This window comes from Sebastes fasciatus, chromosome 19, assembly GCF_043250625.1.
Source record: "Sebastes fasciatus isolate fSebFas1 chromosome 19, fSebFas1.pri, whole genome shotgun sequence".
Taxonomy (NCBI): domain Eukaryota; kingdom Metazoa; phylum Chordata; class Actinopteri; order Perciformes; family Sebastidae; genus Sebastes; species Sebastes fasciatus.
This window is the reverse complement of record NC_133813.1, coordinates 22,976,042-23,004,004: the sequence shown is the minus strand read 5'-3', so window position 1 is coordinate 23,004,004 and position 27,963 is coordinate 22,976,042. Positions and strand designations below refer to the sequence as shown.

The following is a 27,963-nucleotide window of genomic DNA, read 5'->3' as shown; positions in this document are numbered from 1 at the left end:
TGCCATTTTATCTACTAATTTTGCAGACAATGACGTTGTCAATTATGATTTGTACTGAATTTGATAACCTGATTTGGTACACTATAGTGGTCAGTATTAGCTAGGGACTATGTGAATTTTGCATGCTCTCTCAGTGTTGATGTGGTTTCTACTCAATGTCCAATGGCTATATGAAATGGCAACTAAAAATTTCCTATTTTCACACCCGAATGAAAATATGTCCAACATGACATAGGGTAGTACAGAGCAGAATAACACACGTTTACTTTTTGTTTTCATCACTACAACTCCAAGTTCGAGTACAAGTTTGAGTTTATTGTCATATAAAAAAAATACAGTTTTACATTCAAATGCAATGAAATGCATCTGTCCTGGCTCTCTCATCCCTTATAAGCTATACAGCTTGTTCGTTTGTGACATGTTTTCTGTATATGTTACGTTGTTTCTGTACGTATTTTACTTAGTTCACATACTGTACTTATTTTAAGCCCAACCATGCAGTTTTTCCTAAACCTAAGTGAGTGAGTTTTGTTGCCTTAACCCAGTGGTTTGAAAATATTTTCTTTATCTACAAAAAGGTGGTCCTGCAGAAATGTTTTGGGAACCACTGTCTAAACCTAACTACTGTAGTTACCGTAGTTTTGTTGCATGGCGTACAAATGATACGCTAAAAGGCTAAAATACGTCCTTGTGACACGCAGAATGCCCGTGTAATGTCATGCTTTTTATACGCCTTCCTATGAGACCTGGTTGATATATAAGATGAGTAAATAAGAGACAACAATAATAAGAAGGAGAAATTCTACAATAAGAAATAAATCCCTGTGTTATTTAAAGTGCTTGCTGTTCAGTAGTCTATGTGTCCATGTGTGCTGGGTGGCTGGTGTCCTCCATAACACTTAGGCCCTTCCTTCTGCAGCAGAAGGTATGCATGTAAATGTCCTGAATCTGTGGCAGTGATGTTCCTGATTTTTCGAAGCTGTTTTTAATGGCTTCCTCAGTTGTTTGTGGTCTTGTTGAGTCAGGTTGCCAAACCACACCAGTATGCTTCCAGTAAGGATGCTTTCTCTGGTTGCCTGATAGAAATTGACCAGGGTTTTTGTAGACATTCCATATTTTTTTAAGGCATCGCAGAAAGTATCTGTAAAGTAGCGTCTCTGTTGTGCCTTTTTGACAACTCAACTGATGTTTAGAGACCAGGAGAGATCTGAATGCCTAAGAATCTGATGTTATTCACTATTTCAACAGGGACATCATTGATGCAAACTGGTGGCTGAACAGTTTTGGTCTTCCTAAAATCCAAAATTATCTTCTCAACATTTCGGGATGGATTTAGGGAGGTTATTGTCTTGACGCCATATGAATAGGTCCCTCTCCTTCTTCCTATAGTCGTCCTCATTGTTGTGAGTAATCAGTCCAATCTCTGTGGTATCATCTGCGAATGAGAGTGAAGAAGAGCAGAATAAAGGTGAGCATGAAGGAAGCTAAAAGCTTTTTTTTCCCTCCCACTCCTTGTCTTCCTACTTTAGGCCTTGGGGAGATAATGAGGGCCTTGGCTTTGTAAACATTATTTCTGGCATATTGCAGCTGCCATCAGCTTATTTATGGCCTGAATTTTAATAATCTGGGAGCTAATATGCTTCAGAAAGAAGGAAAACACACAGTGAAGCCTGCCAAACATTGCTCTCCTACCCTCAGCAAGGAGGCCACTCAACAGGAACATCAAACGCTTGCTCTCCCGTGCCTGGCCCACGTTAATTGTACATCTATTGTTCCCACATAGGTCCCTGGGAACCAAAGAAGGGGAAAATTGGCAGAGAGAGAGGGAGGGAGAGAGAGAGAGAGAGAGAGAGGGAGGGAGAAAAAGAGAGAGAGAGCGCAAGAGAGAGAGTAATGAAGCTCAAGCTGGATAAATACGTCCTAAAACAATATCAGACTGACAAAGGTTTTGATGCCTGCCCCTGGGCTCTCTATTGCCTGTATCCCAATTACTCACCCTTAATGACAAAAGAGGCCTTATTACAACAGTCCTGTTCTACACATATTGCTCATGCACATACAGTAGTCAGACCCATAGCCAGAGGAAACTTCATGGACGGGCATCTGAATTCCCCTCTGAACTAAATATAACATTGATATTTACACTGAATATCATCCAAATAACGTACATCAAGTATAGTTGGACAGAATTTAGGGAGGAATGGCTGTTGCATCATGATCTTTATGTGAGATTAACCAATATTTCTTTCGTTTCATGTGATGCGATTTTCTTAATTTTTTTGCACGCAAAACATTTGTAATTCATCCAATAAAACCACAGTATTACAGTTAGACTTAATCACACTTCTGTGGAAAAGTCTTTCATCATGAAAACAGAAAAGGTCAGAAATGTTGCCTAGGTTAGTCATCAGTGTAATTATACAGTTACACTGACAGCAAAGTCGTCACTCATGACACTGTCGGTTGAAAGTTGCACTCGACCTATATTTTGTTCACACTAGTAAAGCTGTCCGAATCTGGTCCAAACCTTCCTGCTACAACAGATCAATACGCCTACACACAAGGCAGGATACTGTACAAAATATGATGGAAAACCGGAAAGGTTGTGCTTCAGCGGATGCAGCGATCGTTAATCAAACACATTTCGTTTTTTATTGGAAAATTAAACCTGCAGTAGGCAAAATAGTTTTGGCATCATTGGGAAAAAAATTCCACAACAACCTTTCAGCATATTGTAATTCAAGTGTTCTGAGAGATAACTAGACTTCCTCACCTCCTCAATTGATCTCAACATGGCGGCTGGATCACAATCTTTCTCATTTTACAGCTAAACAGTACACTACAAGATGTTTCTGAAAACATTTTATGCAAGAAATAGGCATTACAGTAACAGAATATTGATTCATATTTGATCAGCGGTGCCTAGTTTGACCGTTTGATCGGAGTTCGCGAGAGATTGACAGCTGCTCAGAGACGGCAAGGCTCCAGCTCGGCTCTGGTCCGGTCTGTGAAATCTTGCAGATGCCATTTGGAGCACCGGGGAATTTTTTTTTTCAGATTACCTGTCTCATGCACTACTGTCAGGATATAGTGACCGTTTTTATACATACAACTTTTTTTAATCATATTTGCTCCATTTCTACCCACTGCTGCTTTAATGGGAGGTTGAGGGTTGTGTTATGGGCACCATGGCTGGGCATTGCACCCCAGTGACGGGTCCGACAGTAGTACACCGCACACATACAGAAGTCTGTCATTTTAGATTGGTCTGTTTCATTAAAAAATGGTGAGTATAAAGAATTTTTGGTTTTTTTTAAAATAAATTGTTTGTCTGTGTTGATTTAATTCTTCACAACTAATTCTCTTTTATAAAAATGTACAATAAAACTAACTTAATTACTTAAAGGGGAACTCCAGCAATTTTATTTACAGGTGTTGGGGAGTAGCCTACATGTGTGAAAAAAAGGTAACGGCGCCAAGTTTTGACAAGGAAGAAGAATGTGTGGAATAAAAAGATGATATCTCTGGTTCTGCTGCATTGATTTTTAACTGTTTTTCTTAAAACTGTCCATCTCAAGTCTGGCAATGGTATAGGAGTGCAACGCTAAATTGGTGAGTACTCTTTTAATGTCACCGTAGCCTGACATGGTATGTTTTCTCAAGAACTAAATTTGGTTTCATAAAAAAATATAATATGAAACTCATGCAATATATAAGTCCTCTAAAATAGATGATAATATAATGCCCTCCAGAATCGCAAATAAGCCTTTTTTTTATCCGATCTTTTCCGTATTGGAAGAATAAATCAGTTTCATGATCAGACAAGCCAAAGTCTGGTTGCATTTAAGCACAGACACGACCTGGTTTGGGTTAAAAAGTATCGTACATAAGGTTTGTAAAACAATAGAGATCTTAGCTCCATTAACGACCTTCGTCATCATGGTTACAATACTTACCACTTGATTAAGGTTAGGGAATGATTGTGGTCATAGTTAAAAGAAACCAATGCTGACTGTCGGTAGAAAACAGGAAACAAACAGCTGTCTCCTGTGGCGATGTCCCACATTTTGCCCCAATTCACCACGACTTCCTTCTTTGCTCCCAACAAATAAGAGTCATAGAGTAATTACGATGGCCTTTAGAGGTCTTGTTGAAGGTTAACAAATGTTATTTTCTTTGGGCATTTGCTGACGAAATTGATGCTATCTGGTCGCTTTTCTTGGACAGTCTCCTCCTTGTATATATTCATTGCCTCAGTAGATACTGACTTGCAGGAGATAATTTAACTAGTTTATAATCACTGGCAATTTAAAGATTAACTTTGCACGTCTGTGTTATTCTTCCAGCAACGTGGTATAAATTCACAAACATTATAGAAGCAGACAATATGAGCAGTATCAGAGCCATAGTGCCCTGACAATGAAGCAGCTGTATTTAGCAATTACAGAGAATTTTTGCTCCTTAATACAGAAACACATCAAAGTAAGTACAAGAAGCAGATATGCACACAGGAGACATAATTCAGAGCAACATGAGGTGCCAAAAAAAACCTATACCTAGCAAAAAGACAAGCCAGTAAATACACAGCTGCTTGTCTCTGCCACGCAGGCCGTAAGAGAACAACCTAACAGGCTGTCGGCAACAGGACCAAGGTGACTGCAAGTTTAAAGGGCAGGGTTCAGAAAAGTAAGTGACCCCGTCCTGCCTCACACACTCCCTAGCTGTACATATTTACGAGGTGTCATTTTTATGTGAGCGCCAGGCAACAACAGGTTTAAGAGGGCCAGTGTAACCTTCCTGGGGCCCGGGGTGACCTGCACCCCGGCTACAATAGTTTCCCTGGGCCACAATTAGGACCAAGGCTTCACTGAGTCACCCCAGCGTCATGCCTCCATGGAGCCTCATTCTGGCCCCAACTCGCCCCTCTCCCACTTACTGTAGCTGGCTTTGAAACAGTCATAGCTCTCCCTTCTCACCAGGCAAGTGAACAGCTTATACTTAGAATAAACCAAATGCCAGCATACAGCGTTGGACACTAAGAAGGAAAACATAAAATGAGGAATAAAGAAGTGAATCTATCTTTAGTTGTTTTCCTGCACTTCTTCCTCCCACCCATCTTTCTCTCTCCTCCCCTCGCTACCCCTCTCTCTACTTCGTTCTCTCTGGCTTGGTGAGCTGTGACAGTTGCCGCGATGCCCTGCGACACAGTGAATATGCAGCAGGGCTCACTGGGTCTGGCCACACAGACTTGTCACCACCGTTCAGCATCAAACCCCAAACTACCAATTAACTCCTGAGCCCACCCCCACCTGCCTGAAGGCACAGTGACCTGCCCCCCCTTCAGTCTGCTCCGTTCCACACAGCACTAACCCCCACTGGCCCTCAACCCCACTCTATACTCTCTAAACATGCCCCACGAGATGCCTCGTGACTCCCTGACATACAGATGCTCAGAGATATTCTTCCCCATCTGTGTGTGTCCGTCCGTCTGTCAGACCCCTGAACTTTACAAAAGAGGATAAAGTCAATTTGTCGGTGCTCGTTCCAGGCAGAGCCCAGTGTGGCTGTAACAACTCGGGGGTAACAGAGAAAGACAGGCTGGCTCTGGCACCGAGGCTGAAGAAGCAGGCAGTGTCCAGCACAGAGACAACTATAGTGCATGATTGGGGAAAGGAAATCCAGGTGGATTTAATTTAGCTATACAGTTTATTAGCAAAAAAGGTGATTATTTGTCAAAATCTCCCTTTCAGTGGTGTAGTGGTAACTGAGATATTCCATAAGTGATGAATTAATGGGGATACTGGGCTGGAATGATCCCCTGTCCATCCATACTGTACATGCAAGATGCTTATAGTGTCTGGTGAAGAGCATTGTCGCAGTAGTCACATTACACCTAGAACACCAGATTATAGTGTGAGCAGTACAGGTACCTGTCAAAATCATGGATTCACAAGCTGTTGTGTTTACATATTAAATCGTTGGTCAGGGGGCTTGACAGGTTACAAAAACGTTACCAGAGGGAGACACTTTGGATCCATTGATCGAATGTCTTAAAGTATCCTGGTCTTAACGAGGATAAAGACTTTACATGCTTTCTGTAAATAAGTAAAATGTATATATTTTTTCTTCTTTTCGTATAAGCTCCCATGTTTATTTTACAGCCTATATGTTCAAAACTAGAATTATTTTTCATTGATGATGTACATAAATTACTTTTGTAATATTTTGTAGTATTATGGTGATCATGTGATTGCCTCCCAGTGGTTGTCGATACCATATAGGTGAGGCCACATCCACTTTGTCTGTTTGTTAAACGCCCTGATGAAGACCAACAGTGGTTGAAACATGTTAGCTTTTCTTTTTTATGATTTAGCCACTATAATAAAGGCTTTTTGATATATTTTTCTACCTCGTTGCCACTTATTTTAGTATTTTGGCGTGCCTGGATTGCCTTCCTGTCTATCCTGTTGTGTTTGTTTGGAATTATCTGTATAAAGCTTCCATTAGACAGTTTAGTTGTTTTAACATATTTGAATATTACTCAATAATCATATTGTAAGTGCTGTTGCATAAATATGTTCATGATGCATAATTGATCATTAATCCCATAAATTCATGCAATAAGTAAATAAATAATTTAATTGATGTAAAGATCAAAATTGAAATCGGATGTGATTAAAGTGATTTGTCTCATAGAGTAACATCACAGGAATAACAGAAAGGTTGTCGCCACTAGTACATTTCCTTTTATTTAATGCTCATTGAAAAAAAAGACAAAATAAAAAATAATTATATATACATTTGATGTCAGAGTTAATGTTATATATATATATAGCTAATAATTCCATTTAATCTATTGCCTTTTTTGTTTTAAACATTGGGTATGATGGTGCTATATTGTTTGAATTCATTAGTATAATACAGAAAAGTTGGCTTGGTTCCTGAACATTTTATCTTGTGAATATGACATTTTCCAAAAAATAATTAATAATTGTATGATACACAGCATGTTATTTTCAATCGTATCTTATTATTTTTAATCTTGTTCATTGTTTTGTGTTTTACGCACACCTTACGTTACCTTACGTTCCGTTCCGTTCTTACGTTCAGTCCCGGAACTAATGTTGTCTTTGTACCGCTACGACGGGATTTGTTGAGGGACTCAATCCAGCGGGAGTGTAGGAGCAGGTGTTACAGCACGCTGCTATGATCTATTGTTATAGTTATTGACGTCTGAAGACAAAGCAGGCAGTCAAAGAGACTTTTGAAGGACTTTCATGGACTCAAGTACATCTTTCTTCATGACGAGGTATGTGGTTGTACCTGTATAAAATGCTTTTTGTTTCATGTCCGTGCTAGCTTTGTATTTTCATTTGTCTTCATGCTACATACTATATAGTTTATTGGTGTATTTTGTACTATGTTCATTCCTATTTCTCACGACGTGACTGACTAATTTATACAAAACCATGCGCAGAGTTTTGCGGAGCTACCAGAGAGCTGCAGAGACGCGCCGCGCACCTAAAATGTGACGTCAGACACGCAGCAGCCATTCTGACCTCGCACAGGACCATAATTAGTGTTGTTAATTACACCTGTGTTTACTCTGCAGTTGCGTGTCAAACTGGCTGCTGTGAAAAGGGCCAATCAAGAGGCCGCACCTCCTCATTTGTTTTTCTCTTTTCAGTACTTGAAGTGGAATGTATCAGCAATCTCTTGCGACTGTTTATTCATCATTTCTTTAAGCATGTTATACTGTGTCAGTCATAACAGGCTATGGTTTTATTATACTTGGGCTATGCATCTTCCATAGTAAGTCTGTAATGCTCCAATATTATTTCAACTGGAACATTATAGGATTATGGTGGTGTGTTTGTATATTTACCGTAGTGTTAATAGTTAAAGTGCTTTCCTGTGTTATTTGTAGTCTATAGTCGGGTATCATTCAGGTTTTAGGAGCAGTGTCCCAGTCAGGATGCTCTTACATAATATGCAGCAGGATAAAGGCAAGGCAAGTTTATTTATATAGCACATTTCATACACAAAGGCAATGCAAAGTGCTTTACATATATAAAAGCAAGATAAAAGAGCACAAAGTGCATAAGATAAAAACGAATACAAGAATATAAAAGTACAAGTTAAAAGAGAAAAATTAAAAGGATAATAAAAACAATCAAAAGACAGTAAGTAACACAGCAAGAAACGCTGGCGCTGCGCCGTTATTAATCGACATTATGAATCTCCCAGAGAACCCGATATGGAGAGGGCAGAAAAGAGTACCGGCAGCTTGTGAGAAGTGCTGGTGTGCAAGAAAAAGTCATCGTATACCAAAGAGTAAAATGAAGAAGTGCTGGTACTGCTTACCGGTGAGTACCGGCCCACTTCGGGCACTGCTTTTTTTTCCTTATTCTTCACAGGAGCTCCTTCTCATCATCTAACTCTTCCAGCCATGGAGTGGTGTTGGGCCAGACTTATATGGAACTATTGAATCACGCCTATCAAATAAATCAAAGACCGCCTATCAAAGGATTTGAAAACTGTCGGTCCAAATCAAAAACAAATCACATGCTACACGGAATCCGCCGCAGTACTATACATGCTTGGCGCGCACCAGAGGTGCCTGCAAAGTGAATGACCTGCGTCTGCGTTGTCCTGAAGCGAACTACATATTCCCTTCTAACATATATCTTAGCCAGTTACTCGTACACCTTCGTAGTTACTGGAGCAGGCACAGGAAAAGGCTAAAATCATTTAAAAACATAGAATTTATGATAAACGCAAGCAACAAATTGCACTCAATTAGCAACTAATATTTTTAGTAAAATGATAACAAAATGGAAATGAAAATGATTACGACAAACAGATTAGTTTGCTACTCTCGGCCCTTTCAGTTTAGTTCTGTTCATTCGTTGATGAAGCAGCAAGGAAGGAGAAATGCAAACTGTTTTATATTCTGCTTTCTTCTGTTTTCTAGGAAAATGGCAGGCAACTGGACGAAGGATGAGAGGAAGCTGACAACAATTTCCAGTTGGACATAGCCTAAGCAGTGAACTGTCAGAGGAACTTGGCACCGTAATATTGCAGGTGAGGTCACCCATTTCTCAAGAACAGTTCGAGACCTGTAAACCTCCTTTTATAGAGCACACAACATGCTTACCACCAGTACACAGCAGGGGATAACAAGAACCAAGCAGCCACAGAGACTTTGTCTGGTTGAAAGACGAGCTCTGAAAGCCCTCAGAACCAGTGTTCTGCCGTACATACCACCTCCTCATTTGGTTCTCTCTTTTTCTCCTTATTAATTCACAGAATCATGACGAGGAAACCTTTGGATGTTCTATACTCCATGCAGGTTTCTCCCATAGACTGCATCCAGTCTATAGTTTCTCCTTGCGGCAAACCGACATTCTCAAAGCTCCTCAACATTCACAATTTTCTCTGCCCATTCGCGTCCACGTAGTTAGAAAAAAACAGTGAGGAGGTGTAGAAGTCTAGTTTTCTCTCAGAACACTTGAATTACAATATGCTGAAAGGCTATTATGGAATTTTTGCCCAATAATGCCAAAAATATACTGCCTACTGCCACTTTAACGCGTGGAAGAATCAGAGAAACGATACGTACCAAAGCAATAGAGTAAATGCCGTTTCAAAGAACCGACCTGTGTCTGTGTTGTCGTGAAGAGAGCTACACATATTGCATTCCAACTTATACCTTAGCCAGTTACTCGTACACCTTTGCTACCTTCATAGTTACTGGAGCAGGCACAGGAAAAGCTTAAAATCATTTAAAACCATGGGATTAACAAATGACAAGCAACAAATTGCACTCAAGTAGCAAATAATATTTTAAGTAAAATGATAAAATGAAAATTATGACGACAAACCGATTAGTTTACTACTCTTAGTCCTTTTAGTTTAGTTCTGTTTATTTGCATCAGATGCTACTGGTGAAGCAGTAAGGAAGGAGAAATGCAAACTGTGTTATATTCTTTTTTATACTGTATGTATACAACACTAATAATATGAATGAATATTTCTTTAGTCTTTAATATATTTTAAATTTCTACTAGCCGAGAGTTAGCTGTGGCTCTCTTAACAGTTTCTGTGACGTCATCTGTCTCGACTGCTGGGAGGAGAATATTTGACCTAAAGTATCATGAGCAAACTGCTCATTCTGTAAGTCTGCAGGGTTCCGTCCCTTTGCTGTCCCACGGGGGACATTAACATGGACACGTCACACGGTGGAGGATGACACACTCCCATAGCCGCAGAACTGGCCGCAGCCACTATATCCCTCCATCCCCCATCACCCAAGAGGTCACCCCCTCAGCAATCAGCAATCCTTTCACCTTCTGTGTGGCCCTAATTACAGGATCTCTCTGCTCGGAGAAATGTCTCCTCACTGAGCCATGTTGGAACTCCTCAGTCCGGTTTTTATTTGTTTATGACAAAATCAGAAAGCATGACTGCTTTGTTGTGTGTTCTGCAGATCACATCTGTGAACTTATATGGATACAGATGGCTGTGTGTGTGTGTGTGTGACACGTGTTTGTGTGTTCATCCACAGTTTCCATTTATTAGAGGGCTTCTTTTAGAGGATAAAGCCTGGTGAAACTAGAGTAAACTGGTATTGATGGATCCACAGAGGAGTGAGGCCCTCTTGATATCATCCATTAGCCAAACCTGAAGTGTCCTTATCTGTAAATACTCACTCATCAGACAAAAAAAGGAGGAGCATGCTGTAAACAGATCAAGAGGAAGTTATCTCATTATAGTATGAGACAGGATACACTGTAAAATGTGTTAACTGCAGATGGATGATGACACAACACTAAACATTAAAACTATGACTTGATAAATTTGGGCTAAAAGTTTGTTTAGACATATATGATTGTCTGACTGCTTGTGTTTCTTGCCCTGTTCTGTAAACATGAATAAACTGGAACTATCTTTTACATCTAAGGGCGCTTTCACAAGCCATAATCTGTTTGGCTAGTCTGAATCAGAGTTAAATTGATACTTTTGGTTTGTTTTCTATTTAGTCTGGTTTGGTTTCAAAGTACACAAATCAAAGTGGAACAAATAAATTATATAAGTTGCTGAGGGATGTGTACCAAGGAGTGAATTTATCTTTTTCATCTCGAGAGTTGCCACTTCTATGCAGGGAATCGCGGACTTTGCTGTCGAAGTTTTTTCCCTTTGACTCGGCACAGATCGACTGCGCACGAATCCCTTCTCCAGTTCATGACTTTATAAATGTCACTGTTTTTGTGGACTTTATTTTGTATATTCTTTATGTTCTAATCAGCCCAGATGTCAAGCCAACATTGGACTTCTGCAGAAGTCCAGGTCAGTCCTCACTCATGTTAACCTGTCGTTCACCTGTGTCCATCTCAATAAATGCCCACACAGGCAGCCTGCATTTTGGTTCACTTGGAAACGGTCCGAAATTACTTTGCGTAAGCGGTCTTGGTCCAGTTGTTTTGGTCCCCACCATAGTACGATTACTGCGTTCACAACTGCCCAAACGAACTGCACCAGATGTTGAACCGCACCAGAGTTTGATTAAAGAGGACTAAGTGTTGGTTTGTGAAGGCGTCCTAAGTGTGTTTCTAGACTCTGGCACTAATGGTGACCTTTTCCTGCCTGATTATTTATTGCCTTTTATCTCCCCTACAAATGTGTCCATGTGATTCATAGGAGACATGTGTTGGGTCAGTTGTTCACAGTACAATGGTGAGATGTGATTTGTTTAGCTTTGTGACACAAGGGTCTTCCCAGCCTGCTACACTGTACAGCTTCCTGTGACACATAGTTACATCAGTCATCCGAAGTAGTAACTCACTGGAGGTGATATAGATAAGGCAGAAACCTTTTTCAGTTGGCATTATATCATGATGGGTTAAGATTATCAGAGCACTGTCAAGAGCACACAACTGCACATTGTACTCTGAAAAAGCTTATTTTTGGAAGACCAAGGTCACGGTAACCTCAGCTGCTCAGCCTCTATCATTTACCATCTGTGGGAGTTGAACCGGGGAAAGGTGATGAGGTATTTTATCAAATTCGGACACCTCTGCTGACAGTACAACAATGGAATCCAGATTTCACCTCCCATCTGTGGACACATGATATCAAGAGCGTGAGCTTTTACTTTAAGCATCTCCTCTCATCTCACTCCTAGTTCCACAAATCACCTGTCTGCTCTGCCGCAATCACCGAGAGGGTCAAAGGGCACCTCCTCATGCTTGTCACTCACAGCAGTGTCCAATTTGAAGCCCTGACCTGCCTGTGTAGTTCGGCCCAGGTTGAGAGAGTGAGAAAAAACAACACACAGTGGCTAAAAAGGGAAACAGGAAGTTAGATACAATAGAGGAGACCTTTGATCCATGATGAGGGGGAAGACTTCCCCTCTGGGTGCAAACTATTAATGTGAAAGTGACTCTGCCCATTGCACATTTGTTACAGCAAATAATGGGCCTAAAATTAGCACACAATGGCAGGCAGACGGGCGACACTTGCACCCAGCCATGCGCAGGAAGGGAGCGGGAGGTAATTGTATAAAAATGAGTGATTTGTAGAGGTCGGGGCTGGTTAGGAGCGCCGGCCGGTCGGCATCTAAGGGCAGAAAAGGAGAGGGAAGATAGAAGTTGAGACGACATTGCGAGCATTGCATGCATGTTACTGTAGCTGTGTAAAACCAGTAGGTGTGCAAATCTGTTGCTGCTTAAAGTGTGTTTGTGAACCCCTAAAGGAATTCAGCTGCTTAAGTATCCGTTATAGGTTCACAATCCATGCCTGCCAGCAACAGACTGTGTACCTGTGCTTGTACAAGTTTTTATATTTGTGCATCTTTTGCCAAACAGAGGGTCATGGCCTTAGGTAGGGGCTATTCTCACAGCAACATTGTGAATATTGAATGTCCGCTGTGTGTCTTTAGCAGATAAACATTTATATCTGTGCAAAGTTAATTTTCAAGCCACCGTATGTTTAATTATGTCCCCCTGTTTTCTAGGAAGAACATCAGAACATCCAGGCAACTGGATGAAGGATGAGAGGAAGCCGACAACAAGTTCCAGTTGGACAAAAGCCTAAGCAGTGAACTGTCAGAGTAATTTGACACTGTAATATTACAGGTGAGGTCACTCATTTCTCAAGAACAGTTTGGAGACCAGTAAACCTCCTTTTAAAGAGCAGGGACACAATCCTGACACAATCTGCTCACCACCAGTACACCGCAGTGGTTAGGGTTAGTGCTAGACTTTGTCTAGTTGAAAGATAAGCTCTGAAAGCCCTCAGAACCCCTGTTCTTCTAACGTAAACAGCATTACAAAACCCTGATGGAAAGCGGATTTGATTTGCAAAGGTTTTACAAGGCCAAATGGAGAAGGAGAGGGTGCAAGGGAAAGCGAGTGAGAGAGAGAAAGTGGCCTGTTGTGCATTAACTTTTTTTGGACAGCAGAGAGTTTTTCCCAGGTGCTGAGGGATTCCAGAGATGCTGATGGGAAAGTGTGTTATTTTGTGCTTGTGTGTGTGCGTACACATGTGCATTATTCAATCATTTATCACTGTAACTTAGAGAACATTGTTGAAAGAGAGGTCATAATACATGTGAAATGATACAAATACCCGCCTTTACCACCACTTGTTCCTCCTTTTTAGTTTTAAGAGACTAGCCGGCAGCGAGGATTATAAGATCTAATTTCCAGTGAGCACTAGTTAATGAAAATGGCTATATATGGATGCACGGAAATATGCATGTATACACAAACGCACCAGCTGAATTACCAGAACACAGATACTGAAGATACTGTAAGTTGTTTGTTTATGGTTGTTATAAAAGTCATAAAAGTTGCGGTGTATGAAGCCAAGAAGCTGCAGTGCTATGTAAGTTCCAGTCTGCTGCAGCTGAGAAAAGGCCCTGAGGTAGACGAGCCCCAACTGAGGACACTTTCTATGACCTTCTGTAATGAGAACGGCAAAGTATGTGGTGCAGTTTGGTTGTGGAAGCAGACAATAGGGTCTGCTGGGGATCATAGCCTGTGCCGGACTGATTAGGAAGAAAGCAGATATTCATTGTTACATGCTCATGGGTGTATCATTATTAACCGGCCACTATTTACTGGCAAGAGTATAAAAAGGGGAGTTTTTTCCCTCACAGTTTTGGCATCAGCTTGTCTTTCTTGTTTTTGTGATGATCAGAAACGGGGCACAGATGCTCTCCAACAGCGGTCTGCTTTGGAAAAGAAATGGCACAAATGCGAGGGTGTAATTTACAGGGGGGGGGGGACGCAGAGGACAACTCCTGTCCACTATTTTAGTAGGCAGTATGGAACCCCTCTACTTTTTACAGTCCGAAAACTGTAATATTAAAAAATAAAATAAAACAGGAGAAACTGCAAGCACAAGGACCACGTGGAAACAGCGCCCACTCAAGCTCCAAGTCCCCTTCCTACCCCTCCTCCCCTCTACTCTTGAGCTGTCATTCAAAGCGATTCAAACAGCTAGACAGTTTTAGCAATGTCCATACCCCCCAAACAGACATCTTTTCAAAAAAAGAATGTGAGTGATGTCTTCAGACACAATGTGCATGTGCATACTGATAACATTTCTAAGTATTATAAAATATACTGGGAAAAAAAAGTTCGGAAACTTGTTTGGTGGATTATTTCTCTGTTGTTACAATGCTAATTGGCATTGTATTTTATATGGTTGGAAAGCCTGTTTATTTACCTTCACAATGATGTCCAACTTGTAAGGATCATGCATTTGTGGGATGAGCAGCACAGCTGATTATGTGGGTAGCGCCCAAGAAAAATTTGCCGAAATGCTCTGCCAATGGTAAACAGTGTTTTCTCCTGTTGGTATTGACTCTTGTTTTGAGTTGTTTGGTGGATTGGATGATTTAACTCTCTTTCAGTAACAAGGAACAAACAAGACATATTAGCAATTTTACACTTTTTACACGCAAACGGGCCTGACGGTGAAGGGCAGTCATTGCAGGCTTCCTGGTAGCCTTATGAGAATACACTGTTTACCATTGGCAGAGCATTTTGGTACATTTTTCTTGGGCGCTCCCCACATAATCAGCTGTGCTGCTCATCCCACAAATGCATGATCCTTACAAGTTGGACATCATTGCGAAGGTAAATAAACAGGCTTTCCAACGATGTAAAATGCAATGCCATTAGCATTGTAACAACAGAGAAATAATCCACCAAACACAAGTTTCCGAACTTTTTTCCCCCAGTTTATATATTTTTTGAATAATACACCCATAGAGATTTTAGAAAGGTGACGGTCAAAAGTGTTGCTTTGGCAAAAAAAAGAATTGTATGATTTAGAATTAATCATTTTAAAAATGTTGACGGGCCCAAAATTAATGTTTTGTTTATCTCTGTGGAAAATATCCAATGTTTGGGTCCCATTTCGACCACAGGCTTTTGAGATCATAGTATAACAACAATATTCATAGTAAGATCATGTTGGAATATTTATCACTGTAAACGGCTTCAAGCTAGCTAGCTATAGAAAATGGCATTGTTGAATTGCTTTAATTTAAAAAACTTTAGTTATTTAAAAATGAGCAGTCAGTCCACCACCGCCCCTCAACACATTCATGAAAGTTTTTTAAACATTTTCGGAAATCATTTATTGTGTATGTAACTCAGCAGGAACAGCCGCTCCCACCTGTCCTTTATGAACCTGCTTCACAAGATGTCAGAGGGACGAGATGTAAAAGGAGAGAGGCTGGAGGAAAACAACAGAAAGAACACGAGTTTCTTGCGAAATATGAGGTCAGTTAGAAGCTGAACGGCCACACAAACAAACACAAACACACTGTTGCTGTGTCCGTTGCTTGCTGGCTTACAGCTAACTTATGCTAACGTCTTAGGCTGTTTGGGGCGAATAAAATAACAACCCAGCGCTCAAATTCACCCAAATTATGCAAGGTAAAAAAATAAAGATTATTGTGAGAAGGAACATGGCGTTTTATATCGCTTTTGTTATACTCTTCTTACTGTTTAAGGTAATCAATCACTGTGTACATGTAACATGTTCAGCATCCGTTTTATTATTTATGGCACAGTTTTATTTTACAGCACATGATGGTCCTATTTCTGTCATTGCCTCACTTTACCAACTGCTTAAATAGTGTAATGTTTCTTTTGTAAACAGAATTATCTCCTTTTAGGGGGTGGAAGTATGCTAGTAATGGCATATCAGTTTACTCAGTGATTTAAAGATATGTGGATGTATATTGATAGTTTCTACTGTGGCTAATTACCCCCCCTTTGGTCTGTAACCCATATTTCATTATAGCATTGTGATTACTATTATTATTACTGGAATAATTCTGGACCATATTACACACAACATGCCATGTTGGTAGACATAAATAATAAGTGAAGTTACCCGCGCTGTGCATAAATTGCACATATTGGAGAAGTCTGAGTTTGTGCCAATGACTAAAAACTAAATTGGATCAAAATCACATCCACTCCTCTCCAATAAGATGTTCTACCACTCAAGGGACAACATTGTGACTGATTATATATAGATTAATGGCTTATTGAACTATTCCACCACTGTATCTGGCAGGAACAGTTGGAAACAAGTGGTGTGTGTGTCTTTAGTCTTGAGGCAATTCATAGGCTACAACTATTGTCAGCATATCTGTTATTTTTTTAAATTCTCTTGCAAAAATCTATTATTTTAGTGTTTCTTAAAAACAGACTTTCATACAAGCTTGTATTAAAACTGTTAATTAACATCATAGTTCAACTTGAAGTGAATGCAACTTAAACTTCTGATGACTTTCTCTCTGATTGGCTGTCACCTGGCATGTCATATGCAGACTGACACGGATGTGGGAAGGAGAAGGTGGTAGAGGAATTGATGCAGATCTCCCTAGGAATCCCACACAGGGAGATAAAAAGATGTTTTGGTGTGTCTTTGAAAACTCTGTCACAGTATTGCACTGCGGTCACGCCATCTACACTTCAGAGAGCCACGCTCAGTCGCGCTATCTCATGATCTCAACACATCGCGCTTTTTTTTGTTTTGGCACCGTCGGTGACTTAATGGTGCGTTCAGGTGCACCATATAAACTCTGAAAACTCGGATGCCTCAAAGGTTGTGTAACCCCCTGAGACCGACCGACTGTCTTTCAGAGGCTGTAGCAGGTTCAGTTTTAGGGCTAGAGTGAAGGATACAGTAATCATAGGAAACTAAACCTAAGGAATCCATTGGTACCATGTCATGCTAGCTTGTCGGGAAGGAGGTTAAATAACGCTCCAAATTTAGTTCAACATTTTGGTGAAGAAAAACTGGCATGGCCATTTTCCTTGACCTCTGACCTCAAGATATGTGAATTGAAATGGGTTCTATTGGTTCCCATGAGTCTCCGCTTCACGGACATGCCTTCTTTATGATAATCACATGGACAAAAAAACATGCAGTTTTTTCAAGGGGTCTATGGTGGATCTCAGAGGGTTAAAATGGGAAAGTTTCTTAATTTTTTTCTTTGTTGAAATACATTTGTCATTATTTTCAATACAGTATTTTTGAATGATTATATCCTAAAATCATAACAATATTATGAGAAAACTCAAGATTCAACATTTTTATTTCTTGAATCTTGAATTTTCTCATAATATTGAAATTTATAGAATTGAATGTATGAATAACGAACACCATGTTCGAACATAAGGATGCTCATAAGTGTACGTGGTACCAGAGCACCCTAGGCCGAAGGTCGATGATCGATTGTGTGATCGTATCGTCTGATCTGAGGCCGCATGTGTGGGAGGAGTTCGGAGCAGCCATGGAGAAGGACTTTGGGTCGACAACAAGGTGCTTCTGGAAAACCGTCCGGCACCTCAGGAGGGGGAAACAGGAAACCATCCAAGCTGTGTACAGTAAGGATGGGACACTGTTGACCTCAACTGAGGAGGTAATCGTGCGGTGGAAGGAGCACTTTGAGGAACTCCTGAATCCGACTAATACGCCCTCTATTGTAGAGGCAGAGCTGGAAGCTGATGGGGGGGATCATCATCGATTTCCCTTGTGGAAGTCACTGAGGTAGTCAAAACAACTTCACAGTGGCAAAGCCCCGGGGATTGATGAGATCCATCCAGAAATGCTGAAAGCTTTGGGTGTGGAGGGGCTGTCTTGGATGACACGTCTCTTCAACATTGCGTGGAAGTCGGTGACAATGCCTAAGGAGTGGCAGACCAGGTTGGTGGTTCCTCTTTTCAAAAAGGGGGACCAGAGAGTGTGTGCCAATTACAGGGGTATCACACTACTCAGCCTGGTAAAGTCTACTCCAAGGTGCTGGAAAGGAGGGTTCGGCTGATAGTCGAACCTTGGATCGACGAGGAACAATGCGGATTCCGGAGGGTTTGCAGTTCGGTGTGCTGAGGATCTCATCGCTGCTTTTTGCAGATGATGTGGTCCTTTTGGCATCATCGGTCTGTGACCTCCAGCACTCACTGGATCGATTCGCAGCCGAGTGTGAAGCGGCTGGGATGAGGATCAGCACCTCTAAATCTGAGGCCATGGTTCTCAGCAGGAAACCGTTAGATTGCCTACTCCGGGCAGGGAATGAGTCCTTACCCCAAGTGAAGGAGTTCAAGTACCTCGGGGTCTTGTTCGCGAGTGAGGGGACTATGGAACGTGAGATCGGCCGGAGAATCGGAGCAGCGGGGGCGGTATTTCATTCGCTTAACCGCACCGTTGTGAGTAAAAGAGAGCTGAGCCTGAGGGAAAAGCTCTCGATCTACCGGTCAATCTTTGTTCCTACTTTCACCTATGGTCATGAGGGCTGGGTCATGACCGAAAGAACTAGATCGCGGGTACAAGTGGCCGAAATGGGTTTTCTCAGGAGGGTGGCTGGCGTCTCCCTTAGAGATAGGGTGGGAAGCTCAGTCATCCATGAGGGACTTGGAGTAGAGCCGCTACTCCTTTGTGTTGAAAGGAGCCAGCTGAGGTGGTTCGGGCATCTAGTAAGGATGCCCCCTGGGCGCCTCCCTAGGGAGGTGTTCCAGGCACGACCAGCTGGGAGGAGACCATGGGGAAGACCCAGGACTAGGTGGAGAGATTATATCTCCACACTGGCCTGGGAACGCCTCGGAATCCCCCAGTCAGAGCTGGTTAATGTGGCCCGGGAAAGGGAAGTTTGGGGTCCCCTGCTGGAGCTGTTGCCCCCGCGACCCGACCCCGGAAAAGCAGTTGAAGATGAGTGAGAGTGAGTGAGTGAGAATTGAATGTGCATTTGATATCAATTTACCATCTAAATATTTGAAATAAATCAGCAGTAATTCAACATGAAAGTCATGACAGGAGTATCTGGGGACCTGTTGTACATGTTGCGTTTATAGTAAAAGGCACAAGAGCAACACACAAGGCAAAGGCAGGAATAGAATTAAACAAGTCTTTACTAAGCTAAATAGACAGATCAAAACCAGGTTATCCCAAAGCGAGCTAAAAGTACAGGATCAGAGCATCCAAGAAAAAAACAGGGCAGGCAAGCGGGAGTAACGGGTACAGACTCGGATAATCATAAGTAAAGCACTGGGACAAATTCGCAAACACTGACTGATAAAATACTGTAGGCTGTATAAAATATCAACTAGTTGGGGGTGAGCCTGGCGGGCAGGTGGGTGATAGACTGATGAGAGATGCAGTGAATGTGGAGATGAGGCGGAACATGTGGGTTGCCGGAAACGGATATAATTCTCTTATCAACATGGGAGTGGGCAAATATTCTATACTAAAAGAATGTGGCCATATGTGGCCCAGATCACCTCTGAATGTGGTTTGAAAGATCCGATCTCAATGCTTCTTGAGTGTGTTCACACCTGTACTTAAAGCTGTCCACTTGTGATCCGATCACTGAGGATGCATGTTAATACCAGGTCTGAACAGGGCCAGAGAGGCCAGGGTCATGTCTGCCGCATTTTCAATAAAAACTCATCTGTTCTGACTGCACCTTGGCCCTTCATATATAATAAAAAAAATCTCTGTCTTGTTTCTATTCAATTGATTTTTATAACTTTATTAACTTGTCTCTCATTACAGTAAAGTAGTCTTGTTTTAGCCAGCAACAGCTAAAGTCAACTAAAGTCTTACATTGTGAATGAGTGATAGTTCATCCTCTGTTTACCTTAACAGTGGGTGATGGGAACCAATGGCTGAGAGGTTAGAAGGTCAGTGACTCAATCCAAGAACACGACATGGATGTGAAGGAACTCCTTACGCATCTGGGGAGAAAAGAAGAGGAGGATGACATAAGATTTTGCATCACATTCACATAAATGTGTGCCTTCTGCTTAGGGAGCCAGGATATGACTGAGGGCCGCACTGCATACTATACTATGACTTACTTTTTCATGGTATACTACACAATGACATTTTTATGACATATTTGTTATGGACTACTGCACTATACTATGAATTTTTATCAAATACTATATTTTTGTGCCTATGACTTTTTAGCATACATATTTAACATACAGACATCTTTTTGACATACCATTTTATAAAAATTTGATGGCACACTATGATATACATATATTATTACTTTTTTCATGGCATACTATACTATGATATTTTATGGCATACTATTAAAACACATTTTTTCATGACATGAAGTTTTTATTACATACTGTATTATTTTTTTGGCATACTATACTATGTAATGTTTTGACATACTATATACATTTGTATAGCAATCTATACTATAACTTTTTATTATATATTTTTTCCTAATATGAAGTTTTTATTACATATTACATTATTATTTTTTGACAATCTGATATTTTTAATGATTTTTGCCTTGACATAGTATATAATGACATTTATATTATTACATACTATGCCATACTATATTTTGATTTTTTTTTACTTTATTGCCATTAATACAAATTAACAGGCAATTAATCATCACAAAACAAAACCGCCTTGAGACTGGGCCTCACTTGCCATTTTTTTTTTTTCATTTTTATGACATACTATATGACATTTGTTATGACATATTCTATGCATACTATACTAATGACATTTTAAAGTTTAAGTTCTTATGGCATATTATACCATATTTTTATGCCTATGACTTTTTTATGACATTTGTGAAACAAAAATATGACATACTATATGACATTTTTAGCACACTGATATATCATCAAGTTCTATTGCATACTATTTTTTTTTGACATAATATATTATGCAAGTTTTCACAACATTTTTATAGCACACTACACTGATATTTTTGTGAAAATTGTATGGAATAATATAACATTTTCTATAGCATACTATACTATGATATATTTAAAAAGTTTTCATGGCATATGACATTTTCAAGGCATATACAATGACTATTACATCCTAGTTATTTTTATGGCATACTACTGACATTTTTTGACAAACTATATTATTCATTCTTTTATAACATATACTATGACATTTTTCATGACATACTATTTTATGAATTTTTAGGGCATACTATACAATATATTTTTTAATGAAAATTGAATGGCATACTATACTATGACATATTATATTTATTTCATACTATATTATTTTTTATGGCAAATTCTATGACATTTCATGGCATACTATACTATGACATATTTTATTACTTTTTTCATGACATAATATAAAGTTTTTTATTACATATTACATTACTATTTTTGTGACATACTATGGCATTTATTATGACTTTTTTCTTGACATAGTTTGACATTTATATTATGACATACTATTATTTTTTTTAATACATAGTATATTATGATATTTTTTACAATTTTATGGCAAACTATACTATATTTTTATGACTCATGGCATAGTATACTTTGACTGTTGAATGACATTTTTATGACATTGTTTTTGCATACTATACTATGTCATTTTAAAGTTTTAACGTTTAAGTTCTAATGGCATACTATATGATATTTTTAAGCCTATGACTTTTTATGACATTTTTATGTTAAAAAAATATATATAATCCATACTATACTATAACATTTTTCACGTTTATTTTTATTTTTTTTACAGCACACAATACTATGACTTTATGACATACCATGACATTTTAAGGCATATCATACTACGACTTGTGAGTAATTACTTTTTCATGACATACTATACCATTAATATTAAGTTTTCATTAAATAGTATAATTTCTTTTATGGCTTCTATGCCACTTTTATGACTTTTAGGGCATACTATACTATGATATTTTTTATAACTTTTTCATGACATTCTATACTATGACATTTTAACGACATTTGTCTTGAGTTTTTTTTTATGGCTTACTATGCTATGATATTTTCAAAGACATTTTTATGACATACTATACTACATTTGTATGGCATACTTTATTGTGATTTTTAAAGACATTTTTATATAAATATAGTTATTTTAATTTTATATTTTTCATGACTTTTTTTTAAAACATTTTTGTCATACTATACAATGACATCTTTTATGATATACTATATTATTTTTAATGACATACTATACTATATTATGAATTTTTATGGCATACTATATTACTGTGATATTTGTATGACACTTTTGTGGAATTTACTACATACTATTATACTACTATATACTATACTATTAATATATTTTCTGACATACTATATTATGACGTTTCTTATGACATACTATGACATTATTGATGACATCTGTTATTTTTTTTATTTTATAGTATACTATACTATGATATTTTTTATGATATTTTTCATGACATACTATATTATGCCATTTTTATGGCACACTATACCTACTGAAACAATAATCAAAGTATCAAGACAATATTTTGTTTTACTGGTGTTTCCTTACTCTGAGTTCGTCCAGCATCCTCTGCTTGTCTTAAAACTTGTCTCGGAGCTGCTTCTGATGAGCCTCCCTGTTGTTCTTCAGCTGCTTTTCTCTGAGAACCAACAAAAGACAAGACAAATGAGCTCATACAAAAATAATCCCTCTCAGTCATCACTTATGACCCACAACAAGTGTGTGACGGTATCTGTATCTACAGAGACCCTGCCCTCTATCTGTATTTTCTCTTTTCCTCTCATTTTGCTGTGTTCGGGACTCTTCTGGGTGTCAGTAAAGAGCGTTCGGGCCCCACGTGGGGGTGTAATCCATATAAATATGTAATAATGGTGGAGAATGTCCCTCTGGCCATGACCACTTAAAATCAGTCATACACTGTAAATAATTCTCTAACACCAAAATATCCACTGCTGCTGTTATAATTCTCATTAATGCACACATTTTTGTAATATGTACATATCATCTGTCACTGCCAATATAAATCCTACACGCTGTACATAAAGTATATAGACATGTATGTACATAATCATCCAGCCCATGTATATCCATCAGAAGAAAGATAAAAAACCTCTCACCACTGCTTCTATTCAATGTCCGACACAAACAGACCTCTGGCCTCGCCTTTTATTACTTGATCAAAATTAATTTGTGTGTATAAAAACATCTGGTCACACAACACACTATTTTGTAACGAAGCACATTTAAGAAGCAGTCACGCACATTTGATCGGTAATTAGAGCTGCACTGTTATTGTCCTTGTTTTTTTTTTTAAGGGAATTCTGCTGATACAGACACCAGCTCAGAGCGAGACTGTGCAGCCGGTGAGCGGTTCATGACCTGCTTTAATCTTCATTAGTTGACTCCACCCTTCTGGTTATCACTACAGTTTATGTTTTGATCGCTTGCTCCCACCAGCAGCAAAGGTATAAGTGCCTGCTCCTGCGGGATCCCAATCCCAATGCTGCCCTCTAAAGCAGAGCGCTGCACACACATGGCCCCGCTGAAAACACTGTCAGTCTTAAAGTAGGCTACCGGTACTAATAAAATTTGGTATCTTATCATTTTAACGGCAGGTTATTGCTATACCTGTATAGTATCGGTATACCGGATAATCGTGCAACACTAGCGGCCAGGCATGGTAGAGGCAGCCTACTTTCATAAACGCTTGGGATTGGTACCGCAGTGAAGCCAGGCGCTTACCGTCAAACTCAAGCCTTTTATCCGTTTTTTTCCACACTACCTGGCAACTTGATCGCTGACGCGACAGAAATACCATGATATCAATGTCGTTGCACTATTGGCTCACAATATGGGTTGGGAAAAAAATCAATTCCCTATGTATCGCGATTTTTTTTATTACGATTTTGAAATCGATTTTTTAATGCCAGAATCTATTTATTTGCTTCGAGTCTATGAGGAGGTAGAAGGAAGTTACCGCTTTTATTGTTGTAGTCTGAGTAATGTGACGTCATATCCGTTCTGTATCCGTCAACCAAAACAAACCGCCACTGGCCACAACAAGGAAGTAAAAAACAGCGGGTCCACGTGGATACGACCTGCACCCTCACATGTTAAATCCAAAGTGGTAAACAATATACGTACAGTAAAGTATGGAAACACTTTGGGTTTCACACATTGCAGGAAAAGCAGAGCTAGACATCACGGCTAAAGCTGCATGCTAACTCTGTCATGGACAGGAAACGTTCGTATCGTATTGTGATAATCGTCAATCACATCTCTATGGTCAAATCGGCCGACGCTACAACTGTAGCGCACCCATATACTGACATGTTAAATGCATTCAAACGGCCCCGATGGAGCTGACCATGGACGTCTAAAGAGAACAAAGCCAACGGGGAGAGCTAGCGACGGACTTGACGAAGTTAGCGGAAGTATACATGTGTGACTATGTCCGGTTTTCGAAATAAGGTGTTAACAAAGGGAACTGTATATACAAAATACATATATGGAAATAACAGATTGGATTATATTAACCAGAAGTATAAAACATTATATGTCACTTATAAATTAAAAACAAAATACATACCACTAATGTCTATTCTTTGATTTTTGGGTTGCTGGAAAAAAATTTCATAAATAATGTCTGACAATGACTGATATATTTGACTTCAGGACATCTCTGACTACATACATGCTGAAAATCAAACATTTTACGGTATTAATTTAGATATTTTTCACATTAAAAGTCCCTAGATGATTCAACTTTTTCTCATGGTCTAGTGTTAAAAAGGTTAACAAAAATCGCAATAAATCATGATATCGAATCGCAATACATAAAAATCACTATACACATCGAATCGGCACCCAAGTATGGTGAAGGTATCGAATCGGGAGATAGGTGTATCATCCCAGCCCTACTCACAGGCCTTGTTAGAAGTGGGAACCAAACGTCAGATATCTTCCACAGAAATAAACAAACATTCATTTTGGACCCGTCAAAACATTTTAAATGATTAGTTCACAATCATAATCATTTCTTTAGGGAAATGGATACTTTTATTCGGCAACTTTCTAAAACCTCTGTGGATCTATTTGTTTTAATTATTCGTCTACATAAAAATGTTATCAAAAAGACCTTTAACCTACAGTTCAAATAAATTGCTTTGGAATACATTTAAATTGAATGCAAAATTGCAATACACATTTTATGCAAAAAGAGCTCTGTTATTGGAATTATATCGGTATCGGCAGATATCCAAATTCAGGTATCGGAATCAAATCTGAATAAAAGTGGATTGGTGCATCTTTAGTAACATATTATACTTTTAAATGGGTTGTAATGTCAGCTTCAGGTATTCTGAAGTTCAGGACATCAGAGATAATAATAATCTCGGGAAGTGTAAATCACAGTGAATGATGCGTGAATGTCCACGTATATTACAGACCATATATATCCTATTATTTCATGAATTTTCAAGAAGTTCATGATGAAGCTAAAGAGGCCACTGAATTTAAAATATTTTGTATGCTTTCAATATTCAACAACATTAAACACAAGGGCAGCTGGTAATGACAAAAAATATCCTACCTCAGAGCTTCAGCGCAGAGAAGATGTTCTCTCAGTTGGTCTGTATGACGTTCCTCTTCTTCCCAGATGTCATCCATTGAGGCCGCATATCTTAAAGTGTGACAAATAAAAGCACCCGTCTTAACATGCAACACAACTGACCGTTGCTCTTCAAAAACCTATTAATAAAGTATAAATCCCAAAATAACCAATGAAATAAGGAATAATCCCAGATTATTCAAAATCATATTCAACATTAATTATAATTTGTTTTTCCTCAGACGGATATCACTGTTTGTTGTGAGTAGAGGTGCGTGTGTGTACAGTAGTGCGGCAGCGGAACTGTACCGAAGCTTCGAATACCTTCAAATATTTCTCACCGAAGCTCCAACGCCCCAAAAATGGTATTCCGGAGAGCCCTACGGAGAATACTGTTTAGCTGTAAAATGAGAAAGTTTGCTCCAGCTGGTATTTCCTCAACTGATCTCAACGTGGCTGCCAGTTCACAAACTTTCATCAGTGTAATTATACAGTTACACTGACAGCAAAGTCGTCACTCATGACAAAACCACAAATTGCTGTCGGTTGAAAGTTGCACTCTACCTATATTTTGTTCACACTAGTAAAGCTGTCTGAATCTGGTCCAAACCTTCCGGCTGCAACAGATCAATACGCCTACACACAAGACAGGATACTGTGTAAATTATGATGGGAAACCAGAGAGGTTGTGCTGCAGCGGATGCAGCGATCGTTAATCAGACACATTTCTTTTTTATGGGAAAATTAAACTTGCAGTAGGCAAAATATTTTTGGCATCATTGGGCAAAAATTCCATAATAACCTTTCAGCATATTGTAATTCAAGTGTTCTGAGAGATAACTAGACTTCTGCACCGCCTCAACTGATCTCAACATGGCGGCTGGATCACATACTTTCTCATTTTACAGCTAAACAGTACACTACAAGATGTTTCTGAAACATTTGAGGCGAGAAATAGACATTCCAGTAACAGAAAAATGTATTATTATTTAATCAGTGCTGCCTAATTTGATGTTTGATCGGAGTTTACGAGTGATTGACAGCTGCACAGAGGCTCCAGCTCGGCTCTGATTGGTTGTTTTCCTCCGGTCTGTGAAATCTCACAGATGCCATTAGGAGCACCAGAGGACACCGAGACATGATTTTTTTCATATTACTTGCCTCATATTTCCTGCCTGCCGCACTACTGTCAGGATATAGTACCCGTTTTATAAAAGTAACTTTTGTAAATCATATTTGCTCCATTTCTACCCACTGCCGCTTTAATTCTGATCGTATTGTTACACTTTCAATGTCCCTTTAATAGCGTGACCAGCTGCAATTTTATATTTTATGAATTAATATTAAATTAAAAATGTCAACATGAACATACAAAAAATATACACTATAAAAAGAAAAGTCGAAATTGGCAATACAAAATAAATTTACATGACAAAATAACAAAGGGAGAGCTCACATACCTGGGTAAAACTCAACAGCATCTCCACGTGACACAGCGTCACTACATGCACACCTGTAAGGAGAACACAGACCACATGAGACCAACTTCGTCTCCGCTAGCCTAGCTGGTTAGCCTAGAGGTAAACTAGCTGTACACTGAAATAAATATCATGACAACAAAGCACAACATGTGTGACCCGTACAGAGTAAGTTCTGCGCCTCTGTTCAGCGTTTTAACACGTTTTCACTCACTATAACGGGAGCACTAGTCGTACCTCACCTGCGCATGCTACAGTCAAGCCGACTGACCTACAGGAAGTGACATCACCAAAAAGTCAAAGGTCACACAATTAAAAAAATAAAAGTTCCATAGAGGAATAAACACAGAATAATACATCCATGATATAAACAGAATATGTAGAGGAAAAACAATAAAATGTGAACAGAAACGGATTATTGTTGAAATATAAATAATGAATACATCGGTTACATCTGAAACGGTGCATTAAAATGAAGCAATAATATAGTTTATTTATTTATTTTACTTTTTTCCCACATTTCTTTATTGTAGAAATCATTAATTTCAATGTGTGACAATATGACAAAACAGAACA

General features: G+C 39.2%; 1 long non-coding RNA gene across 4 annotated transcripts; it reads right to left on the bottom strand.

Moving 5' to 3' along the window:
• Positions 1–275: 275 nt before the first annotated feature.
• LOC141757529 (uncharacterized) lies at positions 276–27,601 on the bottom strand. Of its 4 annotated transcripts, none has more exons than XR_012591664.1 (6): positions 27,370–27,601; positions 25,892–25,981; positions 22,849–22,939; positions 20,168–20,264; positions 1,693–1,787; positions 276–1,435 (listed from the first exon to the last, which is right to left on the bottom strand). It is a non-coding gene; the product is annotated as an uncharacterized LOC141757529 (long non-coding RNA). The 4 variants fall into 4 exon arrangements; XR_012591663.1 differs by lacking the exon at positions 1,693–1,787 and having other exon boundaries at positions 27,370–27,422; positions 27,553–27,567; XR_012591662.1 differs by lacking the exon at positions 1,693–1,787 and having other exon boundaries at positions 27,370–27,590.
• Positions 27,602–27,963: the final 362 nt, after the last annotated feature.